Raw genomic sequence first — 11,960 nt, forward strand, 5'->3', positions numbered from 1 at the left:
GAGAGAGGTAAATTGGCTTTGATCTTTGAGGCAGGTAACACAGGTAAACACATGCAAGCGCTTGGACCGGGTGAAGTAGTGAAGGTTTGTAAAGTTGGTCCTGATGTTTGAGCCAAGTAACACAGGTAAACAAATGCCAGCGCTTGGACCGGGTGAAGTAGTGAAGGTTTGTAAATTTGGTCCTGATGATTGAGCCAGGTAACACAGGTCAACACATGCCAGCGCTTGGACCGGGTGAAGTAGTGAAGGTTTGTTAAGTTGGTCCTGATGTTTGAGCCAGGTAACACAGGTAAACACATGCCAGCGCTTGGACTGGGTGAAGTAGTGAAGGTTTGTTAAGTTGGTCCTGATGTTTGAGCCAGGTAACACAGGTAAATACATGCCAGCGCTTGCACCGAGTGAAGTAGTGAAGGTTTGTTAAGTTGGTCCTGATGTTTGAGCCAGGTAACACAGGTAAACACATGCCAGCGCTTGGATCGGGTGAAGTAGTGGCTTGTTAAGTTGGTCCTGATGTTTGAGCCAGGGAACACAGGTACACACATGCCAGCGCTTGGACCGGATGAAGTAGCGAAGGTTTGTTAAGTTGGTCCTGATGTTTGAGCCAGGTAACACAGGTAAACACATGCCAGCGCTGGGACCCCGGTGAAGTAATGAAGATTTGTTAGTTTCCTTCAGCCTCCAGGAAATATACGTCATGAATTTACCAGGAAGAGTTATTATGATACAAACTTTTCATGGCACAAAACTGAACTACACACACACACACACACACACACACACACACACACACACACACACACACAAACATACACACACTTATTCAGTGATTTAGGGGGTAATTAGGCCATGGTGAACAAGCCTACAACTTTGCTCTCCTCAACGACCTAGAGCAGTTGGTTCAGCACCCTACTCGTATTCCCGACCGTCTTGGAGACAGGCCCAACATTCTAAACCTCTTCCTTACCTCTAATCCTTCTGCTTACTCTGTCAAACTGTTCTCTCCGTTGGGCTCCTCCGATCATAACCTTATTTCTGTATCCTGTCCTATCGCTCCTGTACATCCTCTGGACCCACCAAGGAGGCGATGCTTCTGGCATTTTGCTTCAGCTCGGTGGGACGACCTGAGGATGTACTTTTCCGATTTCCCGTGGAATGATTACTGCTTCCAGGAGAGAGACCCCTCTGTGTGTGCTCTGCGCATCACAGAGGTGATTGTCTCTGAAATGGAGGCATACATTCCACGTACTTGCTCTACTCCTCTCATAAAAAAAGCCTTGGTTTAATCATGCTTGTTCTCGTGCTATTAAAGATAGAGAGGCAGCTCACAAAAGGTTCCAGAACCTTCGAACTCCCACTAACTTTGATCTATACATTTCAGCCCGGAATCGTGCCAAATCTATTCTCCGACTTACAAAAACTTCTTTCATAAATATAAAATGTCAACACCTTGCTTCTTCTAATTTTTCCCGTGACTTTTGGCATCTAGCCAAAAATATCTCCTCCAATTTCACTTCTTCCTCTTTCTCTCCTCTCCTTAACCCTGACGGCAGCACTGCCGTCTCATCTGTCTCTAAGGCTGAACTCTTCGCTCAAACTTTCTGTAAGAACTCCACTTTGGACGATTCTGGGCATATTCCTCCTACTCATCCCCCCTCCGACTCCTTTATGCCTGTTATTAAGATTCTTCCAAATGATGTTTTCTATCCCCTCTCTGGCCTCAACTCTCAGAAGGCTTATGGACCTGATGGAGTGCCTCCTATTGTCCTTAAAAACTGTGCTTCTGTGCTGACACCCTGCCTGGTCAAACTCTTTCGCCTCTGCCTATCAACATCTATCTTTCTTTCCTGCTGGAAGTATGCCTTTGTACAGCCTGTGCCCAAGAAGGGTGACCGCTCCAATCCCTTAAACTACCGCCCAATAGCTTTACTTTCATGTCTATCTAAAGCTTTTGAATCAATCCTTAACCGGAAGATTCAAAAGCACCTTTCCACTTCTAATCTTCTTTCTGATCGCCAGTATGGATTCCGCAAGGGGCGTTCTACTGGCGATCTTCTTGCTCTCTTAACTGACTCTTGGTCATCCTCTCTTAGCAGTTTCGGTGAAACTTTCTCTGTTGCGCTAGACATATCGAAAGCCTTCGATAGAGTCTGGCACCAGTCTTTGCTTTCTAAACTGCCCTCTTTCGGATTATATCCCTCTCTCTGTTCCTTTATCTCCAGTTTCCTTTCTGGCCGTTCTATCTCTGTGGTGGTAGACGGTCACTGCTCTTCCCCTAAACCTATCAACAGTGGCGTTCCACAGGGCTCTGTCCTATCACCCACTCTCTTCCTGTTATTCATCAATGATCTTCTTTCCATAACAAACTGTCTTGTCCACTCATACGCCGACGACTCCACTCTGCATTATTCAACTTCTTTCCATAGAAGACCATCAAAACAGGAAGTACACGACTCCAGACTGGAGGCTGCAGAACGCTTAACCTCAGACCTTGCTATCATTTCCGATTGGGGCAGAAGGAGCCTTGTGTTCTTCAATGCCTCAAAAACTCAATATCTCCTCCTATCCACTCAACACAATCTTACAAACACCTCTTCCATATTCTTCGACAAAACTCAGCTGTCACCTTCTTCTACACTTAACATCCTCGGACTATCCTTAACTCAAGATTTCAACTGGAAACTTCACATCTCCTCTCTTACTAAATCAGCTTCCTCGAGGTTGGGCGTTCTGTATCGTCTCCGCCAGTTCTTCTCCCCCGCGCAGTTGCTATCCATATACAGGGGCCTTGTCCGCCCTCGTATGGAGTATGCATCTCACGTGTGGGGGGGCTCCACCCACACAGCTCTTCTGGACAGAGTGGATGCTAAGGCTCTTCGTCTCATCAGCTCTCCTCCTCCTACTGATAGTCTTCTACCTCTTAAATTCCGCCGCGATGTTGCCTCTCTTTCTATCTTCTATCGATATATCCACGCTGACTGCTCTTCTGAACTTGCTAACTGCATGCCTCCCCCCCTCCCACGGCCCAGCTGCACACGACTTTCTACTCATGCTCAACCCCATACTGTCCAAACCCCTTATGCAAGAGTTAACCAGCATCTTCACTCTTTCATCCCTCACACTGGTAAACTCTGGAACAATCTTCCTTCATCTGTATTTCCTCCTGCCTACGACTTGAACTCTTTCAAGAGGAGGGTATCAGGACACCTCTCCTCCCGAATTTGACCTTGCTTTTGGACACCTCTTCTGGTTCTTTTTATGGGAGCAGCGATTAGCGGGTTATTTTTTTTTTTTTTCTGTGCCCTTGACCTGCCTCCTTTGTTGTAAATAAAATATAAAAAAAAGGGACCACGGTCTCTAAGGACTAAGGAAAGCTGATCGATTGCCTGTGCCTGTTGTAAATTGTTTCTCCTTGTATGCTGTGCCAAACGGTCATTGGAAGTAAAAATAAATAAATAAATAAATAAATATATATATATATATATATATATATATATATATATATATATATATATATATATATATATATATATATATATATGAATAAGTTAATATAGTTACGTAACCAGCGTTACAAATTTCAAGAAAGACGTTGATGTTGTATAAAGAAGCTCTCTAATGATCTGCTTAACAATCATGTTCTTGAGCAATATAAAAGTAAGACAGAAATGGATGTTACTATAGTTTGTTCACTTAAGTCTGACCCAAGCTGACAACATAAACCTACTATCCATATCAGACCCTATGACATCGTTTTTCGCAAATATCTTTCAAACGAAGACTCGGATCAGCATGGGACTTTGGCACAGATTGTTTCACACACTCCGCTAATTTTTGACGCTATTGTGCAATGCCAGATGCGGTTAATTATGGCGTTTACTCTTGACTGTGATGGCAAAACCTGCGTGAGCCACTTACACATTCGAACAAGTGAGGCGTGACGTATTTGTGACGTGTATCCACCACCTACCTCCACCCCTGGCTTCCCCTACTCCCATCCCTCCCTTTCCCTCCCTCCTCCTTCTCCCCCGCACTCTCTCCCCCCGCCCTCTTTCTCCCCCATACCCCCCCCCCCCCTCTCTCTCTCTCTCTCTCTCTCTCTCTCTCTCTCTCTCTCTCTCTCTCCCGGTGTACATGCGATGTGAAGCGTTGCACACACATATGACTTGTCTACAGTGGCGGATAACTCGAAAGTATATGCTAAGTATGGTAGGATGTTTTTTGCACACGACCCTGATTCCTGTTCCAGCGTAACTGGATGTTGCTTAAGTGCTGTATGAGGTTTGTTTGGCAATTATACAACCATTGAAAGTTGTACGAGTATATGACCCTCCTTCCCACAGGTTACGTTGAGCGTATGATGGGATGAAGCACGTAGCTGACGCTTGATCATTTATAGGAAATCGCGTAAGAGACGGAAAGGAATGACGTTGGAATTGAAGCGGGAATTCATTGCAGAGTAAAAACGTGAAACGAAATTGGAGAAATATATGAATAATTTATTCTGATGTTAGGAAGAGACTGCCATACGATGTGTTCATGTAGAAATGTTAAAAATTCATAGCAAACAAAAATAGATAGCGAGTATATGATGGTGGATTAATAATGTAAATAACTGACCACATAGGCTGTTACTTCAACATTCATCACCATCGACAAACAGGTCATCCTCGTCATCACTGTCGATGCTGATGCAGACGGGATATAATTTCTATCTACGTATCTGCTATTAATTCAAGTCACACTTTTGGACCCTTCTTTTCTTGTATTAAATCAACTCTTTTATCACTCATTAATTACTCCATAAATGATCTCACCGTCTCGTATCCCTGGTAGCGTGATCCGGCTTAAGTTGTTATTGGATACTGGTGTTCGGGGATAAACAAGGGAAAAAGAAAATATACATTTATTTAAAATTAAATGAAAGTAATTGCCTTACGCAATATTCTATGCTCAGACGATCATAACACTGGCATATTCAGCAATGGATGCAACATATGACAAACGACATGTCTTAAACATAATACTACAATATGTGCTCAGTTGTTGCCAATAATAATAACACTCGTCGTTCCACAAGCAGTGGTTTGTATCTCTCTGCTTACATCACAATCATTATGTACTCTCTTCACAAAATCCTACTACACATTCCTATAGTATAATCTACTACAAGTCACGGAAGCACCAAATACCACACCCAGTGGTTTTACCTTTGCTTTACATCGCAAACAAATAATCACAATCCTGTCCCACTCACAATCCTACTTCACATCTCCTACATTATAATCTCCAGGACAATACAGTCGGTTTCCTTTAGATTCTCGAATTTCTACTCACGATTAAGATCACAACAGCCATTCTCGGCTGAGTGAGTAGCAGGTCTGCTTGAGGCGAGAACCAAGCTCGATCTACCCATACCACTGATTTCTAGGCCATATTTTTCTTTGCTTGAGGCGGACTTACATCCTTGACACGCCCTTAATTTTCTACATAACCAATGGCCAATACTTCCTGTCACACCCATCTGCTCGCTCATTATGTTGTATTGTTTTACTTCTCCTGCTATTCGTGAGTCAGTCTTAAGACACTCCCACAGTGATTTTTCTGTTAAGTTATTGGCTCATAACATGTCGCCACAACTGACGTTACGGGTCAGAGTTTTTTTCAATGGTTGTTCACACTTTCTGACCACGCCTACTGGGTATCTGTTTTCTGTATCTGAGTCTGGGTATCTGTTTTCCTTTACCCTCGTTGTTGCCCCTCTTTGGTACTTGAGATGCTTACACTGTTATATATGTCACTTTTTTTGTTAGTGTTTGTCCTGTCAGATGTTTACACAGTTGTATACCTGCCTTTCCTCTCTGGGTATCTGTTTTCCTTTACCCTCGTTGTTCCCCCTCTTTTGTACTTGAGATGTTTACACTTATATATATGTCACCCTTTTTGTTAGTGTTTGTCCTGTCAGATGTTTACAGAGTTGTATATCTCACTCCTCTGTTTCCTCGTCTTCTGGGTCCTGACAACACGTGTGCATGGATTCATATCTCGTGTACAGCGCAAGTGTTTGTGTGTGTGAGAGAGAGAGAGAGAGAGAGAGAGAGAGAGAGAGAGAGAGAGAGAGAGAGATATGGGGGGGGGGGGGAAGAGGAGAGGTGTGGGGTAGAAAGAGGGCGAGGGAAGAGAGTGCGGGAGAGAAGGAGGAGGGAGGGAAAGGGAGGGATGGGAGTAGGGGAGTAGGTGGAGGTAGGTGGTGGATACACGTCACAAATACGTCACGCCTCACTTGTTCGAATGTGTAAGTGGCTCACGCAGGTTTTGCCATCACAGTCAGGAGTAAACGCCATAATTAACCGCATCTGGCATTGCACAATAGCGTCAAAAATTAGCGGAGTGTGTGAAACAATCTGTGCCAAAGTCCCATGCTGATCCGAGTCTTCGTTTGAAAGATATTTGCGAAAAACGGCATGTCATAGGGTCTGATATGGATAGTAAGCGTGTTCGTAGGCACAGTGCAGATTAGCCGAGAGTGCTGCGTGAGATAAACACAAACAGAGGTTAAAGAAAACTTGGAGGCCATAGCAGTAGCCACTCAGCACTCGACTTGGAAACACGCTTAGGTCTATGTTGTCAGCTTGGGTCGGACTTAGGTGAACAGACTATATAACCACCATCACCCTTCATCCGTATTTCCACCTGCCTGCGACTTGACCTCCTTCAGGAAAGGAGTATCTAGACACCTCTCCTCCCGAAACTGACCTCTTCTTTTGGCCACTCCTCAATGCTTCTTTTAATGGAAGAAATGATCAGGTTTTTTTTTTTTTTATATCGAACTGTTTCCTTTGCAGTATATAAAAAAAAGGAAAAGAAAAGAAAAACAAACGAAACACAGCAGCAGCTTACAAAGCACCCCCACCATGTTACTACACACACTTTTCCCGTAAAACGAAAAGCTAAAAGCTAAAGGAAAAGATAAGAAAAGAGAACTGCCTAGCAAAATTAAAGGCTAAAAACTAAAAGAAAAGAAAAGAGGGATGTAAAACGAGGCTAAATTAAAAGAGGGATGCAAAACGAAAGGCTAAAAGCTAAATTGAAAGAAAACAGGGATGAATATCAAAAGGCTAAAGGTAAATGAAGATAAAAAAGAAAGAAAACAAGAAAAAGAAAGGCTAAAAGAAGACAAAAGAGAAAGAAGAAAAAATGGTAAACGAAAGGCTGAAAGCTGAATGAAGAGATAGGAGAAAAAAAGAAAAAGAGAAAGACTAAAAGCTAAATGAAAAAAAAAGGATGTAAAACGAAAGGCTGAAAGCATATGAAAAGAAAAGAAGAAAGAGGGATGCACAACGAGAAAAGAAAAAAAAAAAGGAAGGTTTGTTAAGTTGGTCCTGATGTTTGAGCCAGGTAGCACAGATAAACACATGCCAGCGCTTGGACCGGGTGAAGTAGTGAAGGTTTGTTAAGTTGGTCCTGATGTTTGAGCCAGGTAACACAGATAGACACATGCCAGCGCTTCGAACGGGTGAAGTAGTGAAGGTTTTTTAAGTTGGTCCTGATGTTTGAGCCAGGTAACACAGGTAAACACATGCCAGCGCTTGGACCGGGTGAAGTAGTGTAGGTTTGTTAAGTTGGTCCTGATGTTTGAGCCAGGTAACACAGGTAAACACATGCCAGCGCTTGGTCCGGGTAAAGTAATGAAGGTTTGTTAAGTTGGTTTTGATGTTTGAGCCAGGTAAGACAGGTAAATACATGCCAGCGCTTGGACCGGGTGAAGTAGTGAAGGTTTGTTAAGTTGGTCCTGATGTTTGAGCCAGGTAACACAGGTAAACACATGCCAGCGCTGGGACCCCGGTGAGGTAATGAAGGTTTGTTAGTTTCCTTCAACCTCCAGGAAATGTACGTCGTGAATTTACCAGGAAGAGTTATTATGATACAAACTTTTCATGGCACAAAACGGAACTACACACACACACACACACACACACACACACACACACACACACACACACACACACACACACACACACACACACACACACACACACACACACAAACTTATACAGTGATTTAGGGGGTAATTAGGCCATGGGACCACGGCCTCTAAGGACTAAGGAAAGCTGACCAATTGCTTGTGCCTGTTGTTAATTGTTTCTCCTTGTATGCTGTGCCAAACGGTCATTGGAAGAAAAAAAATGAATAAAGCTACGTAACCAGCGTCACAAATTTCAAAACGAAAGGCTGAGCTAAATGAAAAGAAAAAAAGGGACGGAAAACGAAATGCTTAATGAAAAGAAATGGTGCAAAACGAAAGTCCAAAAGCTAAATAAAACGAAAAGAGGGATGCAAAGCGAAAGGCTAAAAAGTAAATTGAAAAGAAAAAAAATAGAAAACATAACGAAAGGCCGAAAGCTATATGAAAAGAAAAGACTCACAAGGAGCGCAAAGTGAAAAGTTAAGAGAAATTAAATAAAAAGAGGGATGCCAACAGCATCTGGTGTTCCCAGGCGGTCACCCATCCAAGTACTATCCAGACCCAACGCCGCTTAACTTCGCTGACCGGACGAGAAGCGGTGTTTTCAACGTGGTGTGGCCGTTGACGAGAAAGGTGAACTGGCTTTGATCTTTGAGGCAGGTAACACAGGTAAACACATGCAAGCGCTTGGACCGGGTGAAGTAGTGAAGGTTTGTTAAGTTGGTCCTGATGTTTGAGCCAGGTAACACAGGTAAACACATGCCAGCGCTTGGACCGGGTGAAGTAGTGAAGGTTTGTTAAGTTGGTCCAGATGTTTGAGCCAGGTAACACAGGTAAACACATGCCAGCGCTTGGACCGGGTGAAGTAGTGAAGGTTTGTTAAATTGGTCCTGATGTTTGAGCCAGGTAACACAGGTAAACGCTAGCGCTTGGACCGGGTGAAGTAGTGAAGGTTTGTTAAGTTGGTCCTGATGTTTGAGCCAGGTAACACAGGTAAACGCTAGCGCTTGGACCGGGTCAAGTAGTGAAGGTTTGTTAAGTTGGTCCTGATGTTTGAGCACAGGTAAACACATGCCAGCGCTGTGACCCCGGTGAAGTAATGAAGGTTTGTTAGGTTCCTTCAACCTCCAGGAAATGTACGTTAGAGTTATTATGATACAAACTTTTCATGGCACAAAACTGAACTACACACACACACACACACACACACACACACACACACACACACACACACACACACACACACTTATTCAGTGATTTAGGGGGTAATTAGGCCATGGGACCACGGCCTCTAAGGACTAAGGAAAGCTGATCGATTGCTTGTGCCTGTTGTTAATTGTTTCTCCTTGTATACTGTGCCAAACGGTCATTGGAAGTAAAAATAAATAAATAAATGAATAAATAAATAAAGTCACGTAACCAGCGTCACAAATTTCAAAACGAAAGGCTGAGCTAAATTAAAAAAAAAAGGGGACGGAAAACGAAATGCTTAATGAAAATAAACGGTGCAAAACGAAAGTCCAAAAGCTAAATAAAACGAAAAGAGGGATGCAAAGCGAAAGGCTAAGACCTAGATGAAAAGAAAAGAGGAATGCAAAAGAAAGGCTAAAAGCTAAATAAAAAAAACCCACAGAAATATAAAGGAAGAACAAACAACAGCAGACCTGCTGGTCCTAACGAGGCTGTTTGTGACGAGCTACACTAACCATCTAATCAAAGGTGGAAGATGAAGGACTGCAAAGGCGAAGGCTCCGGAAAAAATAACAATCGCGTTCGGTACGTAATGAATGGCAAACAACTTTCTGCAGTAAGTATAGAAAAGGATCTTGGAATCACTATATCAAGCGATTTAAAGCCCGGTCAGCATTGTTCAGAGGTTGTTAAAACTGCAAACAAATTGGTTGGCTTCATCGGACGAGTTTTTAATAATAAATCGAAAAAAGTAATATTAAAACTGTATAATTCGTTGGTTCGACCCCGTCTAGAGTACTGTGTACAGTTTTCGTCTCCCTACTACAGAAAAGACAGAAAAGTTGGAACGGGATCAATGAAGAGTGACAAAGATGATTCCTAGGTTTTTTTTTTTTTTTTTTTTTTTTTTTACAGCAAAGGAGACAGCTCAAGGGCACAAAAAAGTAAACATTAATAAAAAAAAAAGCCCGCTACTCGCTGCTCCTAAAAAGAATCCAAAGAGGTGGCCGAAAGATAAGTCAGTTTCTGGAGGAGAGGTGTCCTGATACCCTCCTCTTGAAAGAGTTCAAGTCGTAGGCAGGAGGAAATACAGATGAAGGAAGATTGTTCCAGAGTTTACCAGCGTGAGGGATGAAAGAGTGAAGATGCTGGTTAACTCTTGCATAAGGGGTTAGGACAGTATAGGGATGAGCATGAGTAGAAAGTCGAGTGCAGCGGGGCCGCGGGAGGGGGGGAGGCATGCAGTTAGCAAGTTCAGAAGAGCAGTCAGCGTGGAAATATCGATAGAAGATAGAAAGAGAGGCAACATTGCGGCGGAATTTAAGAGGTAGAAGACTATCAGTATGAGGAGGAGAGCTGATGAGACGAAGAGCCTTTGCCTCCACTCTGTCCAGAAGAGCTGTGTGAGTGGAGCCCCCCCACACATGAGATGCATACTCCATACGAGGGCGGACAAGGCCCCTGTATATGGACAGCAACTGTGCAGGGGAGAAGAACTGGCGGAGACGGTACAGAACGCCCAGCCTCGAGGAAGCTGATTTAGTAAGAGATGAGATATGAAGTTTCCAGTTGAGATTTTGAGTTAAGGATAGACCGAGGATGTTTAGTGTTGAGGAAGGTGATAGCTGGGTGTTGTCAAAGAATAGGGGATAGTTGTTTGGAAGATTGTGTCGAGTGGATAGGTGGAGAAACTGTGTTTTGAGGCGTTGAAGGACACCAGGTTCTTCTTGCCCCAATCGGAAATAATAGTAAGGTCTGAGGCTAAGCGTTCTGCAGCCTCCAGCCTTGAGTCGTTAAGTTCCTGAAGGGTGGGTCTTCTATTAAAAGAAGTTGAATAATGCAGAGTGGAATCATCGGCGTAGGAATGGATAGGACAGTTCGTTTTGGAAAGAAGATCATCAATGAACAACAGAAAAAGAGTGGGAGATAGGACAGAACCCTGTGGGACACCACTGTTAATAGATTTAGCTGAAGAACAGTGACCGTCTACCACGGCAGAAATAGAACGGTCAGAAAGGAAACTGGAGATAAAGGTACAGAGAGAAGGATAGAAACCGTAGGAGGGTAGTTTAGAAAGCAAAGATTTGTGCCAGACCCTATCAAAAGCTTTTGATATGTCCAGCGCAATAGCAAAGGTTTCACCGAAACGGCTAAGAGAGGATGACCAAGAGTCAGTTAAGAAGGCCAGGAGATCACCAGTAGAACGCCCCTTGCGGAACCCATACTGGCGATCAGATAGAAGGTCAGAAGTGGAAAGGTGCTTTTGAATCTTACGATTAAGGATTGATTCAAAAGCTTTAGATAGACAAGAAAGTAAAGCAATAGGACGGTAGTTTGAGGGATTGGAGCGGTCACCCTTCTTAGGTACAGGCTGTGTGAAGGCATACTTCCAGCAAGAAGGAAAGGTAGATGTTGACAGGCAGAGGCGAAAGAGTTTGACCAGGCAGGGTGACAGCACGGAGGCACAGTTTTTAAGGACAATAGGAGGCACTCCATCAGGTCCATAAGCCTTCTGAGGATTGAGGCCAGAGAGGGCATAGAAAACATCATTTTGAAGAATCTTTATAACAGGCATAAAGGAGTCAGAGTGGGGATGAGTAGGAGGAATATGCCCAGAATCGTCCAGAGTGGAGTTTTTAGAAACAGTTTGAGAGAAGAGTTCAGCCTTAGAGATAGATGAGACGGCAGTGTTGCCGTCCGGACTGAGAGTGGAGGAAAGATGAAGAAGTGAAGTTGGAGGAGATGTTTTGGCTAGATGCCAGAAGTCACGGGAAGAGTTAGAAAGCAAGGTTTTGACATTTTCTAT

At 43.5% G+C, this 11,960-nt stretch overlaps 1 non-coding gene across 1 annotated transcript; it reads right to left on the reverse strand.

Annotated features, from left to right (window-relative positions):
* Positions 1-8,470: 8,470 nt before the first annotated feature.
* On the reverse strand, positions 8,471-8,589 carry LOC127003943 (5S ribosomal RNA). Its single transcript, XR_007757474.1, has one exon. It is a non-coding gene; the product is annotated as a 5S ribosomal RNA (ribosomal RNA).
* Between the last annotated feature and the right edge of the window lie 3,371 nt (positions 8,590-11,960).

Source organism: Eriocheir sinensis, chromosome 26, assembly GCF_024679095.1.
Source record: "Eriocheir sinensis breed Jianghai 21 chromosome 26, ASM2467909v1, whole genome shotgun sequence".
NCBI lineage: Eukaryota > Metazoa > Arthropoda > Malacostraca > Decapoda > Varunidae > Eriocheir > Eriocheir sinensis.